At 43.5% G+C, this 24444-nt stretch overlaps 1 long non-coding RNA gene across 1 annotated transcript; it reads left to right on the forward strand.

Annotated features, from left to right (window-relative positions):
• Nucleotides 1-485: 485 nt before the first annotated feature.
• Nucleotides 486-5433, forward strand: LOC150039237 (uncharacterized). Its single transcript, XR_016534460.1, has 3 exons — nt 486-550; nt 2196-2266; nt 5280-5433. It is a non-coding gene; the product is annotated as an uncharacterized LOC150039237 (long non-coding RNA).
• The last annotated feature ends 19011 nt before the right edge of the window (nt 5434-24444 follow it).

The raw sequence follows: 24444 nt of genomic DNA on the forward strand, positions 1-24444 counted from the left end.
ATTGTTACTGTATCTGACTTTGTGACCCTGGTATATTGTATGTATGTTTATTTGATTATTTAAAATAGGAAAGAGAAGTGGGGAAACAATATGATTGGGAGAGGTGTTGGGGGAGGAAAATGGGGACAAAACCATGAGAGGTGGTATCAATGTGTGAGAAGTAAGACACCTACTATCTGGTGAATATAACTGTAATCCCTCTATACATTACAATAAACAAAAAGACACTTGTCAAAAATGAATACTTTGCTTCTCAAGTGCAGTCTTAAGAAAGCTATCAAACATTTGGAGCCCAGTACCTTTACCACTTCAGAAAAAATTACTGCTATTTTCTATATGAAATTACCGAGCTATGAAATTATGAGTATATAATGAATTAAGGATGATTTCATGAGTGAAAAAGAATACTAATCGCTGGCAACACTTTGAGTTCCTAATTCCATGTGTTCATTAACAGGTTGTCCATGATATTGATACAAATAGAACAATCTTTTTGGTGCCCAACTGTCCGGACTTATGTGATGATGTAAAAGTAAAATTTTCTTCTTCGGTGAGTCCTCAAGTATCCTGCATGATTGTATGCTCTTTTGTTTGGTCTGGGTTTGTGATTTCCTTTGCTGCAGTTCCCTACAATAGAAAGGACAGATAAAAATGCATGTCTCCGGAAGGGGAGGAAAACACAAAACAAAGTCATCAGGATTTCTTGTATATATTTAAAATATTTCTGATCACTTTCTTCTGAATTCTAAGCAATTGATATCTGTTACTTATCAAATGAGAAAAGGATGAAAGCAAAGATGGTAAAAAGAAACCGACATTGTTGACTTTCCATAAGAGTAATTACAGTTATCTTGTCTATCTTTTAAACACGCCATGATCAGTGTGTTTACCAAATGTGAGGGAGATTTTACTTTCCTGTCCATAATTATCTATTGACTTGCTATCATTAGTATGACTGTGTAATTTTAATGGATCAGCCGTACATGTCATGTCTGAGTGTCATATATGACTATAATGATTTTCTATGAAATCATCTATTCCTACTCTCAGTAAGAACTTCCATGTGTTCTGTATGCCCTCCTTCATTACCTGCTTGCTCACTGCTGAGCAGTCTTAGGTACTGAGATGTGAATGTGAATGTTGAAGCAAGTGACCACCTGGGAAGTCTCTCCATTTCAATGTTTCCCCTTGGATAACAGAACCACTGTGAATTCTTGCTTAGCTAGTGTCTCTAAACAAACACTGTGGTTTTTTCCCCTGGTGCAGGGGGTCTTGATGAGAGCTAGTTTTGTGATTATTAAGGGTTAAGATGGGATGGCATGCTTGTGAAAAATGAGGAAATTATTGATTACTGGTTTGTTTTGTTTTGGGCCATACTTTGGTTTGGATTTTTGCTTGGTTTACTTGCTTGGCTAAACATCTATCACTCGAGTCATGCCTCCAGCCCTGTTTGTTTGCTGGTTAACGTGGAAACAATATTTTACTTTTTGCCATGGCTGACTTTGATCCTCCAGATCTCAGCTTCTTGTGTAACTAGCCATCACCAATATTGATGCCTAATTATTCAAACTAGCTGTCAGTTATGGAAATAGATGTGAGTTCTATGTCTTTGGGCTGACTCTCAAGGACTCTGTCTCTGGACAGGACCATACATTCCAGCTTTGTTGTGATGGAGCTCCAGGTGAAATGGCTGTGGATGCTGTACAGTGTGTCTTTCACAGGATGATTGTTTACCCTGGTGGGGAGTGGCTTCATGTCTAATTGTCCCACTGGTGACCATGGATACTCCTCACAGGAAACTTGTTTGTACTGACAGATGACCTATAGCTGCTGTCTGACTTGTTGTGTTTTGACTTTCTACCAAATTAATCACTCTAGGAAAACCCTGAATAGAGCAGGTTGTATATGCTTATTACATAAGTCACCAACAAAGCATGAAAACACAACACAGTGAATAAGAGAAGCAGTTTATGACAGAGAAGGGAAAGGCAGCACATCTTGCAGGGCCAGTGGATGGAGGGGAGCCATCCAGGGGAAACTGATACCTGACAGTGGAGGGACACACGGCAACCTTAGAAGCAAATAACATTCTCTTGAGGGCCAGGTGTGACCTTAGCAGATTTTCCATGGGAGGTTTCATTGTGGTATCCATTTTATTATACAAATCACCTCTTTCTTTAATCATGTGTTTTTAGAAGCTTCCTAACTATTATGATGACTGTGCATTCTTCATGTGGTTCCATACATCTCTCATAGAGAAAAACAGGTAAGGACAGATTGTAAGACAGATTGGCAATTCCTTTGCCTACTATACTAAGCTCATTTTCTACAAAAATAAAGAATTGCTTAAGCAAACATTTCCTATCCCCTACCATAAGGCAATGTGTCATGAAGAGGCAATTACCCAGATCATAGTAATGATCAAGTTCTCTCACGAAGTGTACATCTACCCGGTTGCTGGAATATAGAAAGGTCTAGATGGATGTCACTTTATTAGGTCATGATTGGTGGGATTAGTCTAGGGAGGCTTTAGCTGGCTTTCTTCTGCTGTAGGCACATTTCCATGTAGGACAGAAGTTTTAAGGCCTGAGAAGTATTAACAATTTCAAAAGCATTGTTTGGTTAACCTCCCCTTTGAAAAGGTTTTCTCATGACTGAATGATGTATTATTGCTGAGAACCTACTACTTTATCTAGAAACTCATTCCTGAACCTACAAAGACTCAGTTTTCAGGAGTATTGACCTGTGGTGGTAAAAAGAAAAACACTTTCTAGATCATTCACATCAAGGCAGAAATGACTGTTGCCATGTCATCATAAAAGTGAGAGGATAGATATGAAGACCTTGGAGCTGGGGGAGGTGGCTCAGGCCTATTATCCGAGCAACTCAAGAGCCTGATCTGAAGATTAAGGCTCAAGGGCCGGGATATTGGCCTAGTGGTTAAAGTGCTTGCCTAGCATGCACGAAGACCCGGGTTCGATTCCTTGGTGCCACATACATACAAAAAAGCCGGAAGTGGTGCTGAGGCTCAAGTGGTAGAGCTCTAGCCTTGAGAAAGTCCAAGGACAGTGCTCAGGCCCTGAGCTCAAGTCCAGGACTGGCAAAAAAAAAGATTAAGGCTCAAAGCCACCCTGGGCACTAAAGGACCTAAGACTCTTATCTCCAATTAACCTCTAGAAAAGGGAAATAGGGGTTGGGTTAAGGGTAGGGTGTTATTCTTGGGTTGTAGATCTCAGGGACAACACTCAGGCCCCATGACCCACCAAGAGGGAGAGAGAGAGAGAGAGAGAGAGAGAGAGAGAGAGAGAGAGAGAGAGAGAGAGAGAGAGAGAGAGAGAGAGAGAGAGAGAGAGAGAGCAGAGAGAGAGAGAGACAGAGAGACAGAGAGAGAGAGACAGAGAGACAGAGAGACAGAGACAGAGAGAGAGAGAGAGAGACAGAGAGAGAGAGAGGAGAATGAAGACCTTGCGCCATGAGTTTGTCCTAGTGGTAGAGTGCTTGTCTAACATGCACAAATACCCAGGTTAGATTCCTCGGTACCACATACATAGAAAAAGCCAGAAGTGGTGCTGGATAGTATTGGTTACATCCAGTGCCAGACTTCTCTTGAAATCTGAACTGGGCCTGATAATACCTCAAATCTATTAAGACAACAGCAAGAAAGCCTCATTTCTACAGATTTGTAACTCACATACAATTTGATTTTGGAAAGAGTAAACTCTGCATTTAAAGGAAAAATTCTATCAATTTTCCTACGTGTCCAGCTGTCTCTTGAGCAAAGTCCTTGACAAAGGCAGGGTGTTTACTTGTTGCTTCTTGTCAAACTGGTTCTTGCTAAAGGATAGCTTTGTCCTTTCCCCCACCATCACCTCATTGGAGATTATAAGAACATTGGATCCTCCTTTTTGTAGTCATTTCTGGAAAATTGGTATCATTTTTTCCTTGCTTGATAAATCTTTTTTACACTGATGAGATTGTGGCTTAGACAAAAACATCATTTCACCGATTCAGGGCGATATAGCTGGGCACTGGTGGCTCAGTGACCTGTCATTCTAGCTACACAGGAGGCTGAGATCTGAGGAACACAGTTTGAAGCTAGCCTGGGCAGGCATGTCTATGTCACACTTATCTCCAATGAGTCCTTGAAAAATCAGAAATTCAACTGGAGCTCAAGTAAGAGAGGGTCAGCTTGAGCAGAGAAAGTTTATTGAGAACTCAAGGTCGTGAGTAGAAACCCCACTACTCACATTAGGAAAACAAAACAAAAAATACAAAAAAAAACCCAGAACACTAATTACTAGGTTTCATTATACACCCAATTATGTCTTGGTAATTGTTGTGCCAGTCCTGGGGCTTGAACTCATGGCTTGAGCACTGTCCTTTGGCCTTCTCAAGGCTAGAGTCCTACCACTTGATCCACAGCACCACTGTCAGCTTTTCCTATGTATGTGGTACTGAGTCATTGAACCTGGGTCTTCATGCATGCTAGACAAGCACTCTTACACTAGGCCAAACTCCCAGCCCCTTGGTAACTTTCGTCAATTGTAAACACTTAGAATATATGTTTGTTTGTTTATTTGAAGTAGGGAAAGGGGGGAAACAACATGATTGGAAGGGGGTGGGTGGAGGGAAACAGGGAGAAACACATGAGAAGGTGTATGAATGTGTGAGAAGACCTGCACCTCCTACTACCTGACAAATGAAATTTAAAAAGTTTTACAAAACACTTAGATAATATGCTCAATGTGGGTGTCAGTAATTCTCTAACAGGCACGTTGTGACTGATCAATTTGTTTCCTAAGATTAAGGTCTTTTATGTCATTCCAAGGAGGCAGAATGGGCTAAGTAGTGAAGACAAGTAGGACTTAAATCCTGGTTGCAGCCAGCAAGTCTCTTTGTAAACAAGGGTGTGCTATTGGATGACTCTTCTGTTTTGGTTTTATTGTTCTTTTTTTAATGTCGGGAGAATGTAAAGATGGATTACAGTTATATTCGTCAGGTAGTAGGTGCATTACTTCTCATATAATTGTACCCCTTCTCATGCTTTTGTCCCCTCCTCCACCTCCCAGTCCTCTCTTTTCCCCCCTTCCCTTCCCTGTTTCAAATAAACAAATAAATGTGTATACAATATACCAGGTAGCAAGTCACACACAGTAACAACATGAGAAAAACCATAAGGGCAAAAAAACGAGAAGAGAAATAACATAGTACATTAAGAACTACAATCACATACTGTAAGCCCTAAAAGAAAATGTAATGACTTTTTTTCCTGTCCTTAGACTTTATTTAACACGAGCTGACCTGGACAATCCACATAAAGAAAAGACATGGAACATATATCGTCCAGACTTTGCTGTAGATATATTCTTTGAAGAAGTCTTTCAGTGACAAACACACTATATACCCATCACAGTTTAACTTTTCTGTATGTTTATTAAATAAATTATATATTGGTAATAGTAACCTCTCTTCAGAGTGTGTATGTTTCTATGAACTCATCAATGCATGTATACATATGTACATACATCATAATCTTGAATTGGCTAGTTTATGAATTTACCAATTGTATGTCTCCACAACTACTGGCCTTCTTCTCTCAACTCATTTTCTTTCTTCCCTGTGTATCCATTTTTCAGAATTGCTACAAAAAAGCCAGGAGTGGTGGCTCACTCCTGTAATCCTAGCTACACAAGAGGATGAGATCTGAGGATCTGGGTTCAAAGCCAGCCAGGGTACTAAAGACCATGAGACTCTTATCTCCAATTAACCACTAGGAAAACCGGAAGTGGCCCCTGGCTCAAGGGCCAGGGCAATAGCCTTGAGCTGAAGAGCAAAGGGATAGTGCCCAGGCCCAGAGTTCAAACCCCATGACCAGCAGAAAAATAAAAAAGTACTGCTAGAAAAATATGCATATAATTTACATCATTCTACCTCTAATAGTCTATAGTGAAAATAATTTATTTCCAATACACTATGTTACAAGCTCTTTAAATTTTAAAAAGAGTTTTCAGGTAAGATAGGTATTTAGAACTATTTATGTTCCAGCAGTAACCCTCTTGGGAATTTATCCAAAAGACTGAAAGTCAGTATACAATAAAGATATATATATATATATATATATATATATATATATATATATATATATATACCTCCATGTTCTTTGATGCACTAATTACTATACAACCATGTTATGGAAACAGCTCAGATGCCCTACATCAGATTGATCCAGAGAGAGAGGAAGGGTGAGGAATTTTATATCAAAATGGACCTAGGTAACTTGAAAAATGGAAAAGATTGGGAGAAATTGGGAAAAATGTTTGAAGGCGTGGCATGGATCAACATGCATTGCACTCAGAAAGTGACATGTTCAATTGAAACCACTAATTAATTATAATTTACTAATTAAATATAATGCAGAAAAGATTTTCCAAAGATGTTTCAACTGGGAGATAATGCCTCATGCCTGTAATCCTAGCTACTCAGAAGGCTAAGATTTGAGGATCACAGTTCAAAGACTGCCTGGTCAGAAATGTATGTGATTCAGATGTCCAGTTAATCACGTCCCCAAAAAAGTAAGAAGTGGATTAAGTGGGAGAACACTACACTAGAGCCAAAAAGCTCATAACAGTGCCCTGGCCCTGAGTTCAAGCACACAATGGGCACATACCCAGGTACATTCCCGCATGTATGGGCTCTCCCCCTCTCTCTCCCTCTCTCTCTCTCTTTCTCTCTCTCTCCCTCTTTCTCTCTCTCTCTCTCACACACACACATACATACATATGCACACGTGCACACACAAATTTTAAAAAGGAAAATAGACTTTTCAATATCATAGAAGAGCAAAGTTATTAGTATACTTCCGTAGCTACTTTAGAGAGTTATTCATGATAATTCTAAAAATAGTAACATTTATGGAGTCCAATCATAATAAATCGCACTGCTTAGAAGCACTTCAATAGTAAATTCATTTAGTCCTCATAATTCAAGTGCTATCATTACTTCTATTTTCCTGGGAAATTAGAAGTTTGGACAATTAGATATATCAAAAAATTAGTAAAGTAGCAAATTCAGGATTTACACCCAACATAGTAATCTAATACCTTGGATAGCACGCCAGTAAGGGAATAGCTTTCTCTATTTTTTCTTATTCACTTGGTATCATAATGATGGACAACTGTGGAGCAAAAACCAAGAGAATCAAACAGGCAAATCAGAAATGATATTATTGAATTTTTCACATAAATTTCCACTAGAAATGTCTTCCTCCATTTCTGCTAAGTATCTTAAGAAATTGTGTGTGTGTGTGTGTGTGTGTGTGTGTGTGTGTGTGTGTTTAAATTTGTCTTCTGTTGCTAACTGCAGAAAGGAACTTAAATGACATAAATAAAAAACATACTTTTATTTCTAAATTGTTGCTATGGACTACAGTATAAAATTAAAATTGTGGGCTGGGAAGGTGGCTTAGTTGTAGATTGCTTGCCTAGCATGTAAAGCCCTGGGTTGGAATTCCCAGTATCACACATACATGCAAAAAGCTGGGAAGTTGCAGAGAGCTAACCTTGAGTAAAAAGAAGCTCAGAGACAGTGCTCAGGCACTAAGTTCAAGCCCCAGGACTGGCAAAAAAAACATTATTTATTTATTTATTCATTGATTTACTTTTGTCTTCCTGCCTCAGGTTTATTGGTAGAATTGCCACAGGCCACACCCCACCCTCTAGATGGCAGCCAGGGAGCCACAGCAGTTCACCTGTCCTCACACTGGCAGACAAAGGTCTTCTCTGTGGGGCCTTCACAGAGCCCTCCAGCTTAGAGGCTGGAGTCAGCGCACCCTTAGGAGGCTGTGGCCTGAGCACCCTTAGGAGCTGGGGCCTGGGCCTTAGCTGGCATTGCAGCTGGAGTCTGGGCCTTGGGTTGTGCCCTAGCCAAGGCCTGGGCCCTGGCCTTGGGCCAGGTGAGCCTAAGACCTTTGGAAATGTAGGAATGGATGCAATTCCCAAGCTTGGGGTGGGCGATGTAGGCAAGTTGCTGGAGCTTGCTGGTAGCCTGCTGTGGAACTTGTGTTTGTTGCTTTGGGCTTCTCAGGGTCTGATGGCATTGGGCCACGTTCTCATGGCCTTGGCATCGTTGGCCTTCATCTTCTTAAAGCCCTTCTTGTTGTGCTCCTTAGCAACACGCATGTTCCTCAGGAACTTGGGGTCCTCCCCTTCAGAGATGCGTATCTTTGTGATCTGGGTGTCCTGACGCCATTTCTGTGCCATTTCCTGGACTGTTGTGTGCAGTGTGGTTCTTGGACGTGGCCATGTCTATCTGAACCGCTAACCCGCCGGAGCTGATGCACCTGGACTCAGGAGGAAAAATTTGTTGTTTAAAATTAAATTTTGTACAAGTTTCTCGTTAGGTGAAAAGACAACAATAGTAATTTATACAGCAGCCCAAAGAACTGAGCTGAGGGACACGAGAATATATCATGATTCCTGGCAGCTGCTCAGCGGGCTCAGCTATGAAGACCACAGTGGATAGCCAGCCCGGAGAGACGACCCTGAGAGCCTGACTGCCAATAAACCATGAAAGGGCGATAGGAAAGCTGTGACTCATGTCGTACAGCACCAGCATTGAGCAAAAACAGCTAAAGGAAAATACATTCATCCAGTACCAGCACAAACACACACAAAAACTTAAAATTTAAAATATACCTAGAAGTAAACCAGGGTGGTGGTTAATAGCCTGTGATCTGGAACTAGACTGCCATGTTTGATCTCAGTCTTCCCTGCTGGCCTCTCTCACTCAAATTCACTGGGCCCCTAACTCTCCTATTAACAGTTGACAGTAACAGATCCTATTCCATTTGCAAGGCCCTTGAAACTGTTGGCTCAAGCAAGTGCTCCTTATGTTAGCTGCTGTTCCTATTTGCACAGTATACTTAGACACAAGTGAAGCTATTAGATAGCAAGATACTCTAGGTTTATGGCTACTGTCTAGACTGTAGACCAAACCTAAGTTAATTCTGTTGAAAATTGAATTGTTCATTCTGAAGACACGGTCCAGATTTCAGGGTCTCCTCCAAGGAGCTGAATCCAATGTAAGAGCACAAGAGTCCTTATTGCAAGCTCGAGCCTGGACTCAAGACTGACACTGACACAGCAGGACTGAATTGAGAGTCCTGACTTCCTGTTGTACACAGTTTCTATAGGGTTAGCTCACAGGGTTGATGTATTATTAATTGATTGGCTACTGCTAGGGGATATGTGCCGAGCTGCAGGGCAGCTGAAGGGCAGCTGGCCAGGGTATCTCAATGGTTATCACAGGATGTTTCGATGGTTATTTTATCCTGGGGCCTCAAATCACTGGGAGTAGGCTGTAATTTATTACTTTCTTTGAAACTGCTATCTCTGCTGGTTTAGAGTTAGTTCAGAGTGACCTTCCGGTGGGGCCTGTTAAAAAACACCTTTTCGCTGAAGTTCATACAACTTCAATATTAACTTAGGCTTCCCAGTGGTACACTGACACAGCCTCTGCTTAGCAAGTGCTGGGTCTTAGGTTTGATCCCCAGCACCAGGCACACATAAACACACAAATACTTCTTGGAAATGTCCCTTTCAGACAACCTTCCCATAAGTATCACGTTTAGACTCCTACTGGCCTTTGGTAAAGTCATGATTGGCATTTACTAACATCTGACCAAATCTGAGCCCCAGTACCTGACACCTATAATCCTGGCTACTTAGTATGTGGAGCTGAGAGGATCAAGGTTCAAAGCCAATCAAGGCAGAGAAATCCATCAAACTTTTTTCTGCAGTAAACCACATAAAAAAATCAAAAGTAGACCTGTGCTTAAGTGATAGAGCATCAGCCTTGCACAAAATAGCTAAGCAACAGCACGCAATCCGTGAGTTCAAACCCAGTATCATCACACATACACACACACACACACACACACACACACACACACACACACACACACACATGCACTCTCGCACACAGGCACCACAAACCACCAGTTTATTCACACAAAATTGCATAGAATGCATGCAATTGATAGAATAAGATTTTATTCATGTGCTAATTCCAAGAACTAGACATACTTTGATTACTGTGCTGTTAACACAATCCTCTTGCGTTACTCATCACCCATTGTCTTGCCTGTCTGGCCAGCTGCAAAGAGCCAAAGTTGGCAGTTGGAAGGGGAGCTCCTGTCACAGGTAGTGGGGTTGGAGAGAGGCCAAAGTCAGAGGAGCTAGATAGCAGGAGGACTAGTGGTAGGCAATTATAGTAGTGGGGAGTGTTGTGCTTTATTTAATTTTTGTTATGTTTTGGGGTGTGTGTGTGTGTGTGTGTGTGTGTGTGTGTGTGTGTGTGTGTTTGTATTTGTCTGTGAGACTGTCCTGGGATTTGAACTCAGGCGGCGGGCATTAAACTTATACTTTTTTTGGTTCAAGTTTTGTTCTTTGTGCCTAAAGCCACGAATCCACTTGTAGATTTTTGGTTGTTTCTTGGAGATAAGAGTCTCACTGACTCAGTACCAGCTTTCAGTCACAGTCGTCATATCTCAGCCTCCTGAGTAGCTAGGATTAGTGGCAAGAGACACAACGACCTGGCTATCTGAAGTTTTAACAAGGACTACCTCGTGTAGTTTTCCTCAGAAAGACTACAATGTGGCAACTGGGAAATCCATATTGGACATTTGGAAACTGAGGCTCAGAGGAGGGAAGTTCCAACCCAGGGGGCACTGCCACATAGGCACTCATAGCTTTGCTTCTCTGAAGTCCTGTCTGTGGTTTTCTGACCAGGCTCTTGATTGAGCTATGGGTTTCTGTTGCTGCACACCCTCTTGTGGGGTGTCCCCTGAACACTGAGGACACTGGGGTGGGATCATCCTCTGGGATGTTTCTCATGAGCCCCACTGTGTGTGCAACGTCAGCCAGGGCCACCTCCTTCTTCATGCCAGAAGTACCTACTCCCACGTGCAGTAGCCAAAATGTACTGTCTAGAAGCCCCCCTGCTTCTGCAGTCAGGGCAGTCCGCTGCCCTGGCATCTGGTGAACACCACACATTAGCCTACCTTCCTGGGGTGGCCACACAACAGCCCAGGGGAGAAAGAGGTGCTCTCCCTTCTGCTCATCCATGCTACACTGACAATATTTGCTCTCCTGGGTGCCAGGGATCAATAATCCTAACTACACAGGGGGCTGAGATCTGAGGATTGTGGTTGGAAGCCAATCCAGGTAGAAACACCAGTCCATGAGACTTACATGTAATCAACCACAAAAAACCACATGTAGTACTGTGGCACAAGTACTAAAGCACACTCCCCTTGAAAGATAAAGCAAAAGAACAATGCCAAAGGCCTGAGTTCAAGCCTCAGTATTAGCAAAATCATAAATAGGGAGAGAGCAAGACAAGTACTATGTGTCTTGCCTATAATCCTAGCTACTTTTGCAACTTAACACCTTTGTATCTCAGCTTTATAAAAGCAATAAAAATTTTTATAAATGCTCTCTAAAAGGATGATGGAGAGGAGGGTAGTGACAGGAGGCAGAGGTCAGCTGTGTGTGGGTCTGGCAGATCCCTGTGCGGTGCTCAGGTGCTGTGTTTTCTTTGCCCAAAGTAGAGGGGGACCCCCTTAGCATAGGGCAAAATGCTAGGTATTGAAGGTCTGTCTTTGGAAGGTTCTAGAGACACTGCAGGGAGCATGTGTGTGATTCTTGGGATTGGATGTGGTGGCTGCTGTCCCTCTCTGTTCCAGAGCCTGTGGGCCAATAGCTGTCCTAGCCTCCATGTGCTCTCAGTTGTCCCCAGTGACACTCAGTCACAAACTCTAAATCCAAGTGAACAGGGAACAGATTTACTAGATCCAAAGCAGATCTTGGTATGTAAGATGCAACCTTTTAGATGTTTTTGCCAGGCTTTGTGAATTCACTGAATGGCCTCCTATCTGGATCTGAACTCTTCTGTGCTGCATTCTTTCACAATCACCTTTGGGCACCAGGAGGAAATAAAGAGTCCCTGAGAAGCATCCTGTGTGGAAACAACAGCCTTAAGATGCGTCTTAGCAGATGAAAACCAATGGCCCAAATCTCAGGAGATAATTTGGTCCCTGTTTTGTTCCTGTAATCAAGTGATAACAACTTCTCTGGAATTCTTCTAGGGACAATGTCTGAGCTCACTAGTGGTCAACCAGGCCACTGTGGGATTTGGGACTATTTTTTGTATGCAAGCTCTTCTCCCTGCCTTCCCCTAAGCCTCCATATTTAACCTAAAATCAATATCTGTACCTCTGAAGACAGCTGAAGAAGTAGTGCTATCTTCCTAAGCCTGCTATAAACTAAATATCCTTTACTCACACTTCACCATATCACTTTATTTGGCTTCTCTAGGAGAGTGGCTGGACCTTTTGTGGGTAGGACTCCTTGATTTGATGGCTGGAGTCTAAAGTCCCAGTTTCAGGTACAATAATGGTGCAGACAGTTTCATACTGGTTTTCTGATTTCAAAACTGGGCCCATATGGTTCTTCCTCTCATTAACCAAGAAGATAACAAGGACTTTCAATTAGTCCAGCACAAGGTGGCTCACGCCTGTAATTTAGCTACACAGGAAGCTGAGATGTGAGAATCAAGGTCCAGAGCCAGCCTGGGCAATCAAATCCAAGAGAACCTTATCTCCAGTCTTCCAGAAAAAAAGACAGAAGTGGAGCTTTGACTTATAAGTTTTCTGCTTCAAGTAGAAATAGTTAAGGGAGAGCATAAGGCTCTGCTTAAAACCCTAGTACGAACACACACAGTCATGAACATATGCACATATGGAGGAACACACACACACACAGAGACACACACACACACACACACAGACACACACACACACACACACACACACACACACACACCACACACAAAGATTTCATAAAAAATAATAGCAAACTGATCACCAGGAAAAAGAGACAAGAGGCTGCTTTTTTTTTCCTTTCCTCTTTCTCTTTTTTTTTCTCGTATGTCAGCATGCTTGACCTCAAGGCCTGGGCCCTCTGTCTAAGCTTTTCATTCAAGGCAGGCATCCCACCACTTTGAGTCATAATGCTACTTCCAATTTTCCAGTGTTTAATTGGATGTTAGAAACTGAAAGGTTTTCCAGCTTGAGCAGACTTGGAATTGCAGTCCTCAGTCTCCTGTGCAGCTGAGATAACAGGCGTGAACTACTGGCCTCTCACATTTTTTATTCCCCTTTCTTTTCATCCGGTGTTCTCATTCTATATCCTAGGAAGAATGGGGGGAGGAATGGTGGGAGAAATGCAGCAGTGGTATTCTCTGGATATTATATTGAAAATAATCTCTAAAACTTGTAGGTGGGTGCTGGGCACCAGTGGTTCTAAACTATAATCCTGGCTTCTCAGGAGGCTGAGATCTGAGGATCAGGATTCAAAGCCATCACTGGCAAGAAAGTCTGTGAACTCTTATTTCCAATAACAATTCAGGAAAAGCTGGAAGTGATGCTGTGGCTCAAGTGTAGAATACTAGCCTTGAGCACAGAGAGGCTCAGGGACAAAGCTCAGACCCTGAGTGCAAGCCTCAGGACTGGCAAAAACCAAAAACTTGTGGGTGGGGATAGAGGAAAAAACTGGGAGATAGTGAGGAAATGGATGCCACTGTTTCAACATCAATATACACATGACCTGACTGTTGACATAATCCCGCTGCATATCATCTTTCTATAATCAGTAAGAAAAATAAAAGAATGTAAATTGAATTTTAAAAATTTATAGCTGTTCAATTGCCTATAACGTGTAGCTTTATGACCTCTCTGCATTCCCTCCCCCATCACTCAGCTTCCCTCAGTAAAAGAGGGTTTTCTTTTCTATTCCCCCTCCAGAGCTTTAAAATCTGCCAGAATCCTTGGGCCCCATTGTTTCTAGTCCAAGTCTCTGTCTCCTCAAAGGCCTGGGTCTGGCTAGCCCAGAGATACCTGTGCTCACAAATGGCTCTGGGCCAGAGCACCCAGAGTTCCCTGGGCCAACCTATTCTTATTAACCCAGGGAAGCTGTGTTTAATGTTTGCTGTTATGGTCTTGTGGTCTAGGTCTCTCCTAGGCCCTGGATTGGAGGAGGGCTCTCTGAGCACCAAGCAACAGAGCAAAGTTGGGAGCATCTGAAGCTAAGAAATAATGGGTAAGGTACCATCTTCTCAACACCATACCCTAAAGCTACTACAAGCAAACTGGACTACTAGTGGCTGAGCAGTCAAGGAAGGAACCCAGAGACAACAGTAAGGTAGATATGACAGGCAATTAAAAGGCTGTTTTGTATTCTATTTTATTTTTTGCCCAAGGCCTGGTATTTGAACTCAGGGCCTCATGTTCTCCCTTACCTATTTACACTCAAGGCTGCCACTCTACACCCTGACCCACAGCAATTTCCTGCTTTGTTTCTGGTCAATTGGATATCAGAGTCTCAGAGGCTTTTTTGCTTGGCCTGCCTCAAATTGCAATCCCAGTCTTCAGCCTACTGAGTAGCTACGACTACAGGCCTGAGCAACCATCTTCTGATGATTTTCTGTTTTTGTTTCTGTTTTTTTATGGGCCTTTCTCTTGAGAAGGGGACATAATTCACCAACAGTTTATTGATTTAACATAGCTTAGCAGAATTAACACAGTTCCTGTATTCTAGTCCTAACTTGCCTAATTTTAGCCTGCCTATCCAGTGCACATGCTGGACCCACCACTCTGACATCTCTTAGTTTCTAAGTTAAACAGGGCCTGCCAGTCAGTTGGTAGATGCAGTTCCCAGTCCTGTCATGGTATGAGCTATGGGGCCCCATCAGTCCTCATCAGTCCTCTCGGCTCAAGAGTAGCTCCTGTAGAGCAAAGATCCTCAAACCACAGTCTTGGTTAAGGCCAGAAGAATTGCTGACCCTCATTTTTGGTCTTTTGGTTATATTGGGCATTGGCTGTTCCTCTCTGGCCCAAACTCCTTCTTGTTTATTTTGCTTGGTTAGGGCCCAGAAAAGTCTCTTTTCAATTAGTTGTGCCCAGGGGTGTGCTGGGTTCTTACCTTTTCTCCTATGGCAAGGTGTCTGGTTCTTAGCCATTTGCAATTACTCTATCCCGTGTGCCTGGATGCTGGCAGTTTCCATCGTTACTGCCCCATTCCCTGTTCTAGTGGTTTTATCTCTTATGGCCATATGCCTTTAGATACAAGTTGGCATTAACAATATACTTCTAGAAGTAGTTTAGCTATATTTCATCCCATTGTTCTTTCATTCTAATCATATTCATTATATTAGTATGTTCACATCATATTCATCTAGTATTTTCATAACATATTCATTATTCTAGTATTTTCCCATCATATTCATTATGTTAGTATTTTCACATTATTACCCCCTGTTCTACCTTCATATCTTTATGGTCAAAACAGCCTTGAACTCAAGGCCTGGACCCTGTTCCTGAGCTTTTTCAAACAAGGCTAGTGCTGTACCACTTTCTGTCACAGCACCACTTACTGTTTTCTGATGGGTAATCGGAGAGATGAGTTTTTATTGACATAATTGCCAAGGTTGACTTGGAATTCCAGTGCTCAGATCTCAGCTTTTCAAGAAGCAAGGATTACAGGTGCATTTGCTGCCTGTTTATTAATTGTAATCTTCAGACATCCAAGCCTATACATCTGGTATTTTAGCCTTTTTTTTTAGGGGAAACCTAGGACTCACCTGGGGACATGAGTGAGCACATGGTGATGGCCAAAATCGGGACAGGAGTCCAAGGTGACCAGAGGGGTCCAGCCAGGTTAGGAGTCAGGCACAGACAAATTTGTCCTCTATGCCGAGGACGTGCCATGCTTCCTGGGCCACATGTTCTGATCATCTGAGACATCACAGGAATCCAGCATGCTCCTGGCCACTGTGTTGTGTGTGTGTGTGTGTGTGTGTGTGTGTGTGTGTGTGTGTGTGTGTGTGTGTGTGTGTGTGTGATTATTGGTCCTTAAACTCAGGGCCTGTGACCTAGTCTTTGGAGAAAAATTAAGAAAGATGAGCAAGCAAGAAGGAAGGAAAGCAGGCAAGTGGGAGCTCCAGTGGTAGAGAAGTACCCTGGCTACCACGGCCCCCACTCCGGGGCCAGGGCCAGGGGACCTGCCGGGGCCAGCCGCCAGCAAACCAGGGTTCGCAGATTGGGGTTCCTGAAATAAGGGGCAAGGACTAGGAAAAAATAGAAGAGAGACAGACACACCGGGTCCGGGATGTCTGCAGTCCAGGTAAAGACTGCCCCGTTTATTTTCCACTCCAGCTTCTTCCCTTCTTCAGACCCAGGGAACTTCCAGGTGTTACATTCATATGGTAATTCTCAGGTCATTTAAACAGAATAAGGCCAGAAAACAATAAGGCAATAAAGCCATTGTCTGATGCAAATCAAGGTTCAGTTTGATTCCACTCTGGCTCCCAACAGGGACCCATGTGGGGTTCTGCACTTCACATAGGACAAGGAAGGCCATAGGCCTGAGGGGCCCTGAGGAACTGAACTTTGCCTGGTCCTACCTTGTGTAGAAGGGAGCAGCGTGACAGGGAAGACAGGGCATCCTCCCAAAGCTCCCAAGCACATCCACTATCCAGAGAGCAGAGCAAGGAGGTTTCCAGTCAAGGAACCCAAGGCCTCATCCCCCACCCTGCCCTGTGCTGAGTGGGTGTGCCCCAGAGTGTAGAATCAGTAAGGCCCAACATGTAGTTTGGAATGAACAGATAGGTCTTTCCTGTTGGGAGCCAGAGTGGAATCAAACTGTACCTTGACTTACATCAGACGATGGCTATTTTGTCTTATTGCTTTCTGGCCCTATTCTATGTATATGACCTGAGAATTACCATATGAATGTAACACCTGGAGGTTCCCTGGGAGAGGAGGAGGGAAGAAGGGGGAGTGGAAAATAAACGCGGCAGTCTCGGCAGTTTTTGCCTGGACTGCGGACATCCCGGACCCGGTGTGTCTGTCTCTCTTCTTTTTCTTCCTAGTCCTTGTCCCCTATTTCAGGAACCCCAATCTGCGAACCCTGGTTTGCTGCCGGTTGGCCCCGGCACTTTCCCAATGCAGAGTAAGTTCTGTTGGTCGGCACCCCAAATCACCATACGGCAGGAATTCCCAAATTGTTCAATTGCAATGAGATATTGTGCATGGATATATGATGGTAAGAAGCAGTGCTATGGGCTGAGGCAGAGATGTGTGGTAAAGACCACCCAGCATACACAGGCCCTGGTAGGTCCTCAGCACTGCCAAAAATTGAACTATGTAACCCATCTATACATTACCCGACAATAAAAATGAAAATAAAAACAGAACTAAAAAACCAAAGGCAAACTGTATGTTAATTTCGGCACTTACTGTTTTGTTAAGTATATTTGAGGTTAATGAACATGTTCATTCATGTGTTCATCCATCCATCCATCCCACATAACCATCCCTCCACCTATCCTTCCATGTCACTCAACCATTCATCCATCTCTCCAACATCCATCTTTCTACACATTCGTTTGTCAAAGACATGTCACAAATACATAAGAGATAATAAGAGCTACCCGGGTAGATGCAGAAAAGGGAACAATCTGTGTTATTTAACATGATAGCCACCAGACACAGATATCTTTGTCAGTACATTTCAATTGGTTCAGATGTGATCAAATGAAAAGTTACCACTAGCCACATTCCTAGAACCTAAAGTCACATGAGACTTCTAGGATGTACAATATAGAACATTTCTGCTATCACAGAAGGTCAACTAAAGAATTGGACAAAATACGAACTTATTCAATTTAGACTATTGGAAATAATCTCAGAAAGTATCTAATAGTTACATTACTTTCTCCAGTAACCCTTCTATTAATTACAATAAAAAATAACTGTCACTAAGTCCCAAATGATGATCTAAAGAACCATTAGTAAAATTGTATTATTACGGTAGTTTCTTCTAAATATCAGATGGTCATATTATAGACTCATTCAGACTGTTGAAAATCAAATGAATATTATACTTGTATGCATTTTTCAAAATGGTAATTCTCCACTTGTTCCAATCAGTTGAATTTACTGAGCTAGGGAATAGTGGGAACATGAGGGGAAATGGTGGTTGTCTTGATAATTGCATTGCTCTAATAGTAGACCTGAGTGAGAAAACTGTATTTGAAAAGTAAAAGTCTGTCATATGGTTCTGGAGGCTGCAGGGTCACAGCCCAAGGCTGTGTATCCAATGAGGACAGATGCATATCCCACGTGGGTAGTGGATAGAGAGTCAGTGAGGAAGGGAAGGAACCCAACTTACATTTTCAGGAGGAACTCATTCGTAAGGTCCTTCAGCTGTAGCACTGGCATTTGCTCATTCTTTAAAGGACCAGCTGCCTAGGGTAGTTTACCAATTTATGCCTAGCATATGTGGACTCAAATGTGTTCAGAAAAGGGCTTGGCATTGAGGTAGAAATACACGAAAACACGACAGAAAACTACTGAGAAATGTATAGCCTTAACTGTAATTCCCAGGATAGCAGAAGTGACTCCATTTTGTGTAGCAGCTGCAGTTTAGTTATAAAAAGAAATTGAAAAATAACCAGCAAGATGTTCACGGTCAGGATGACCGAGAACTGAAATTGTATAAACATGATAAGGAGTAGGATAAGGAGCATGAGAAAAACATGTTATGACCAGAAGAAGGACACGTAAGCCCTTCTCTAGCCAAAAAGGAAAATTCCACTACTGCCCAGAATAAACCCCCAGCCTTATTTGAATTAACCAATCCCTACCCTGTAACTATGCTTCTGCTTCTGTAAACGCTTCAGCTACCCATAAATACTCCCCTCTCCCCAGCCTCGGCGCGCAAGTCTTCTAGGAGACTTTGTAGCCCCGGACGCCCGTGTACCCAAATAAACCTCTTGCTGTTTGCATCCGTCTGCGTGATTTCGCTGTTCCTTGGGAAGGGGGCTCCGTCTGGAAGACGTCCCGCTGAGTCGGGGGTCTTACATTTGGAGGTTCCACCGAGATAGGAGACCCCCACCCAGGGACCACCGACCCACCTCCGGGAGGTAAGCTGGCCAGCAAATTTCTGTTGTCTTTTGTATGTCTTGTCTTATGTTAAGAGTATTTCTGGAATCTGTGACTCGGCCGTGTCAATCTGTATCTGGCGGACCCGTGGAGGAGCTGACGAGCTCGTACTCCCGACCGCAGCCCCTGGGAGACGTCCCTGAGGCATCTGGGGTCAGATTTCTGACCCGTCTGGTTTCTCTTTTTGGGGCTTCGCCTCAGTCTGAGGACTCTTCAGTCCAGCTGATAAGGGAAACATCTGGGTTTCTTCCAAACACCAGTTTACTTTCGGTTTTGGAACGAAGCTGCATTGTGAAGTTTTTTTGTCTGTTGTGTATTTTTGTTTCTTGTTTTAATTGTGATGGGACTGAAACTGACTACTAACATGGGACAGACTGTGACAACCCCTCTAAGTTTGACTTTACAGCATTGGAAGGATGTGCGGACCGTGGCCAGCAATCTGTCAGTGGAAGTCCGCAAAAACAGATGGATGATTTTCTGTTCTTCTGAGTGGCCAACTTTGATGAGTGTGTGTGAATGAGTGAGTGAACATGTTCAAGGTTAAATTATCAGCATGCTGTATAAAACAATGGATAAATTTATACTTGAAAAAAAAAAAGGCAATTGGGTAAATCTAAGTCTAAACTTCAAGAAAATTATTAGGTTAAAATGTTTTACAATGTCTCAAAGGGTTATTGCATTGTTTTAAAGAGAAACTGGTAAAAAGTATTTTCTAAATGAAATTTGCATTAAAAAATAATTTAATATTGAAATGCATAGAGCTGTTTACATTGTAAACATTGTGTCCTGTTTAGCCCAGAGGTATTAGGGAATTTGGAATCTATTTCCTTAAGTTAAAATTTGGAGATAAATATTAGGAATTAAATGTAAATTTATTTATTAATGTCAGAGACTTTACCTAAGAGAAAGGATGGGAAAACTTAGGATAGTCCTGTGTGACCATCTTGGGGGGTGAGAGGTGAACTGGCAAAGGTGCAGCTCTGGGTAAATAAGCTGGAATGAAGGCCCGTTCACTTAACCTGGTCAGGTGGACTGAGATCCACATCTTTGCTCTTTTTCTTTGCAGACTGACACTGAAAATCTGATGGTAAAATCTGGGTAATCTGATTAGCATTTTAAAAGGAATGAATGTTTAAAAGTTTATCTCTGTATGTTACTGGGTTGCAATTGGACGTATTTCAGAAAAAGAAGGAAACTAAGTCCAGATTCAGACTTTTGATGCACTGATGATGTTTGCAGTTCTTGCATTGAGGAAAAAAAACAAAACAAAAAAAACTTATTTGAGTTTAAACTGTTGCTGGAGTTTTAGGCAGTAACCTAAACTGCAGGAAAAAAAAAATGCCTCTCAAAAAAGGAAACTTGAGAAACAGCCCAAGGTCCTACCCCCAGATGAGGGAATTTTAGTGGACCTCATGACAGAGGAGCCCCCTCCCTACCAAGGGCAGGGACCACCTCCTCGGGAAGTAGAAGAGGAACTCCCGCAAGTTCCCCCACCCGGGGCCCCTATTCATTCCCCAGTGGCAGGAAGATTGAGTGGGCGCCGCGACCTCCAGACCGATCAGGTGTCCTCGTCTTCCCAGGCATTCCCCTTGAGGGTGGGGTCCAATAATCAGTTGCAGTACTGGCCTTTTTCTGCCTCAGATTTGTACAATTGGAAAACAACTCCCCCTTCAGTCAGGATCCTTCCAGACTGACCTCACTGATTGAGTCCATTTTAGTGACCCACCAACCCACATGGGATGATTGCCAACAGTTATTGCAGGTGTTGCTGACATCGGAAGAGAGACAACGCGTGTTCCTGGAAGCCCGGAAAAATGTACCGGGTGACAATGGGCGCCCCACCCAGTTGCCCAATGAGATAAACCCTGCTTTTCCTCTAGAGCGTCCTAATTGGGAATTTACTACTCCTGAAGGTAGGAACCATCTAATTCTTTATCGCCGGTTGCTTATCGCGGGTCTCCATGGGGCCTCCGGGCGCCCCACCAATTTGGCTCAGGTTGAGCAAGTGAAGAAGGGAAGCAGTAAGTAGTGAAGAGGGACAGAGCAAGTGAAGCAGGGAAGCAGGAAGTAGTGGAGAAGAGAGAGAGGTAGCAGAGGGACAGAGAGACAGAGATACAGCCCAAGAGAAGAGAGAGAAGAGAGGCTGAGAAGGGAGGCAGAAGAGAGAGAGAATGTTAGGGACCGGAAGAGAAGGAAGGAGATGAGTAAGTTACTGGCCACAGTAGTGACAGGACAGCGACAGGATAGACAGGGAGGAGACAGATGGGGCCCCCGCGGAGTTGAGGAAGACCAATGTGCCTATTGCAAGGAAAAAGGGCATTGGGCTCGTGATTGCCCGAAGAAATCTAAGGGAATTCGGAAGCCTAAACCTCAGGCCTCCCTCCTAACCCTGAATGATTAGGGGGGTTCAGGCCAGGAGCCCCCCCCCTGAGCCTAGGATAACATTGACTGTAGGGGGGCAGCCGGTCACCTTTTTAGTAGACACCGGAGCCCAGCACTTCGTGTTGACTCGTTCTCCTGGCCCGTTGAGTGGAAGATCTGCGTGGGTGCAAGGAGCCACTGGAGGGAAAAGGTACCAGTGGACAACTGACCGGAAAATACAATTGGCAACAGGTAAGGTGACCCACTCCTTTTTGCATGTTCCTGATTGCCCGTACCCCCTCTTGGGAAGAGATCTATTAACAAAATTAAGAGCTCAAATTCATTTTGAGGGAAATGGGGCCAGCATAACAGGCCCCCAAGGACAGCCCTGTTGACTGCACTATTCTTGCCCAAAAGACTGAGCATTATGCATTGCCCGGGCCACCAAAAGAGGGAATCAATGGAGGCTAGAGGCAACTGCCTAGCAGACAAAGCAGCCCGGGAAGCTGCACTCCAGGGTCAGAGAACTCCACAAGTGCGAGTCTTCCCAATGACAGAAAAAGTCCCTCTGCAACCTTCCTCCACTCCCATACACTCCAGAGGATATTGAGTGTCTTAAGAAAATGGGGGCGGCCTATGACTCCAAACAAGGACAATGGACTTTCAATGGGAAAACAGTTTGGCCTAAAAAGTGGACTTTTGAATTTATTTCTAATCTCCACACCTTAACCCACTTAAGCAAGAATAAAATGAAGACCCTCATAGACCGGCAGGAAAACTTCGGCCATCTCTTGGGGAAAGATGAAGCCCTGCAGCGAGTATCTGATCAGTGTTCTGCATGCGCTCGGGTCAACGCAGGGCGGGCCAAAATTGGACTTGGAGTCAGAGTGAGAGGACACCGCCCAGGTGTTCATTGGGAAATTGCAAACCCGGACAGTATACTTTTTCTGGGTGGGTAGAAGCCTACCCCACCAAGCATGAAACAGCCCGAGTAGTGACTAAGAAACTACTGGAAGAAATTTTTCCCAGGTATGGCATGCCCCAAGTACTAGGAACAGACAATGGGCCAGCATTTGTCTCCAAGGTAAGTCAGTTGGTGGCCAAGTTATTGGGGATTGACTGGAAGTTGCATTGTGCTTACAGACCCCAGAGTTCAGGACAGGTAGAAAGAATGAATAGAACCATAAAGGAGACTTTAATTAAATTAGCCATAGCAACTGGCGTAAAGGATTGGGTGTCCCTACTCCCCTTGTATAGGACCCGGAACACACCGGGCCCTCATGGACTAACTCCCTTTGAAATTATGTATGGAGCACCCCCACCTCTTGTAAACTTCCTCCATCCTTATGTTTCTGATTATGCTAATAGCCCCTCTCTCCAGGCCCATTTACAGGCTCTTCAGATAGTCCAGAAGGAAGTCTGGAAACCCCTGGCGGCGGCATATCGGGAGCAGCAGGACAGGCCTCTGTGTGGGTGTGACGACACCAAACCAACACAGTCCTGCTGACAACTCCCACCGCTCTCAAGGTAGACGGAATCGCTGCCTGGGTCCACGCCTCCCACGTGAAAGCGGCTCGTCAGGATCAGGACAATTCCACCAACCAGACCCCAGAATGGAAATTGCAGCGCACCCAAAGCCCCTTAAAGATAAGACTTTCTCGGTTGTAATCCTTTCTTGCCTACTTCCTTTCCTTTTGGCTTCTGATAATCCCTATGTTCCCAAAGCCATCACTTGGCAAATAATATCTCAAACAGGAATTGTACGGGAAACTATGAGTAAACTTAGGGAAAGACTAGCAGAAAGAGAGAAGGAATTCCATTCCCAACAAGGATGGTTTGAAAGCTGGTTCAATCAGTCCCCTTGGTTTGCAACTCTCTTGTCCACCATAGCAGGTCCACTCATTATACTCATTTTGATTCTCACTTTTGGCCCTTGTATTCTTAATAAATTAGTCCAGTTTGTAAAGGACCGGTTATCAGTGGTTCAAGCCTTAATACTTACCCAGCAATATCAGCAAGTGAAAAATAAAGAGACGGTCTTCATTGAATGAAGGATTTCATTCAAGGAACCAGAAGAAAATGGGGGAATGAGAAATGTATAGCCTTAACTGTAATTCCCAGGATAGCAGAAGTGACTCCATTTTGTGTAGCAGCTGCAGTTTAGTTATAAAAAGAAATTGAAAAATAACCAGCAAGATGTTCACGGTCAGGATGACCGAGAACTGAAATTGTATAAACATGATAAGGAGTAGGATAAGGAGCATGAGAAAAACATGTTATGACCAGAAGAAGGACATGTAAGCCCTTCTCTAGCCAAAAAGGAAAATTCCACTACTGCCCAGAATAAACCCCCAGCCTTATTTGAATTAACCAATCCCTACCCTGTAACTATGCTTCTGCTTCTGTAAACGCTTCAGCTACCCATAAATACTCCCCTCTCCCCAGCCTCGGCGCGCAAGTCTTCTAGGAGACTTTGTAGCCCCGGACGCCCGTGTACCCAAATAAACCTCTTGCTGTTTGCATCCGTCTGCGTGGTTTCGCTGTTCCTTGGGAAGGGGGCTCCGTCTGGAAGACGTCCCGCTGAGTCGGGGGTCTTACACTACCTGTTATTCACACATACTGCAGGCGAGTGATAACCTTACAAAACAGAGGACATCAGAAAGGTTTTCCATAAGCAGGGGAGAATTAACCCTCAATAAACCCTGTCCTGAAATAGCTAACAATTTATAAAACCAAGAGAAAGAGATCCGGAAGTTTGGCCTTGTGGTAGAGTGCTTGCCCGCCATGCACGAAGGCCTGGGTTTGATTCATAGGTACCACATACATAGTAAAAGCCAGAAGTGGTATTGTGGTTTAAGTGGTGGGGAGACGGCCTTGAGAAAGCCATCATGTTCAAGCCCCATGACTGGCAAAAACAAAAACAAAAACAAAAAACGAAACAGCAAAGCCAAACAAAATAAACAAACACAAATCCTAAGAGTAGGAATCAATTTGTTTATAAGTGACTAAAATGTTTCCACAAT

This window comes from Megascapheus bottae, unplaced genomic scaffold (assembly GCF_031878675.1).
Source record: "Megascapheus bottae isolate mThoBot1 unplaced genomic scaffold, mThoBot2.hap1 HAP1_SCAFFOLD_110, whole genome shotgun sequence".
Lineage (NCBI taxonomy): Eukaryota > Metazoa > Chordata > Mammalia > Rodentia > Geomyidae > Megascapheus > Megascapheus bottae.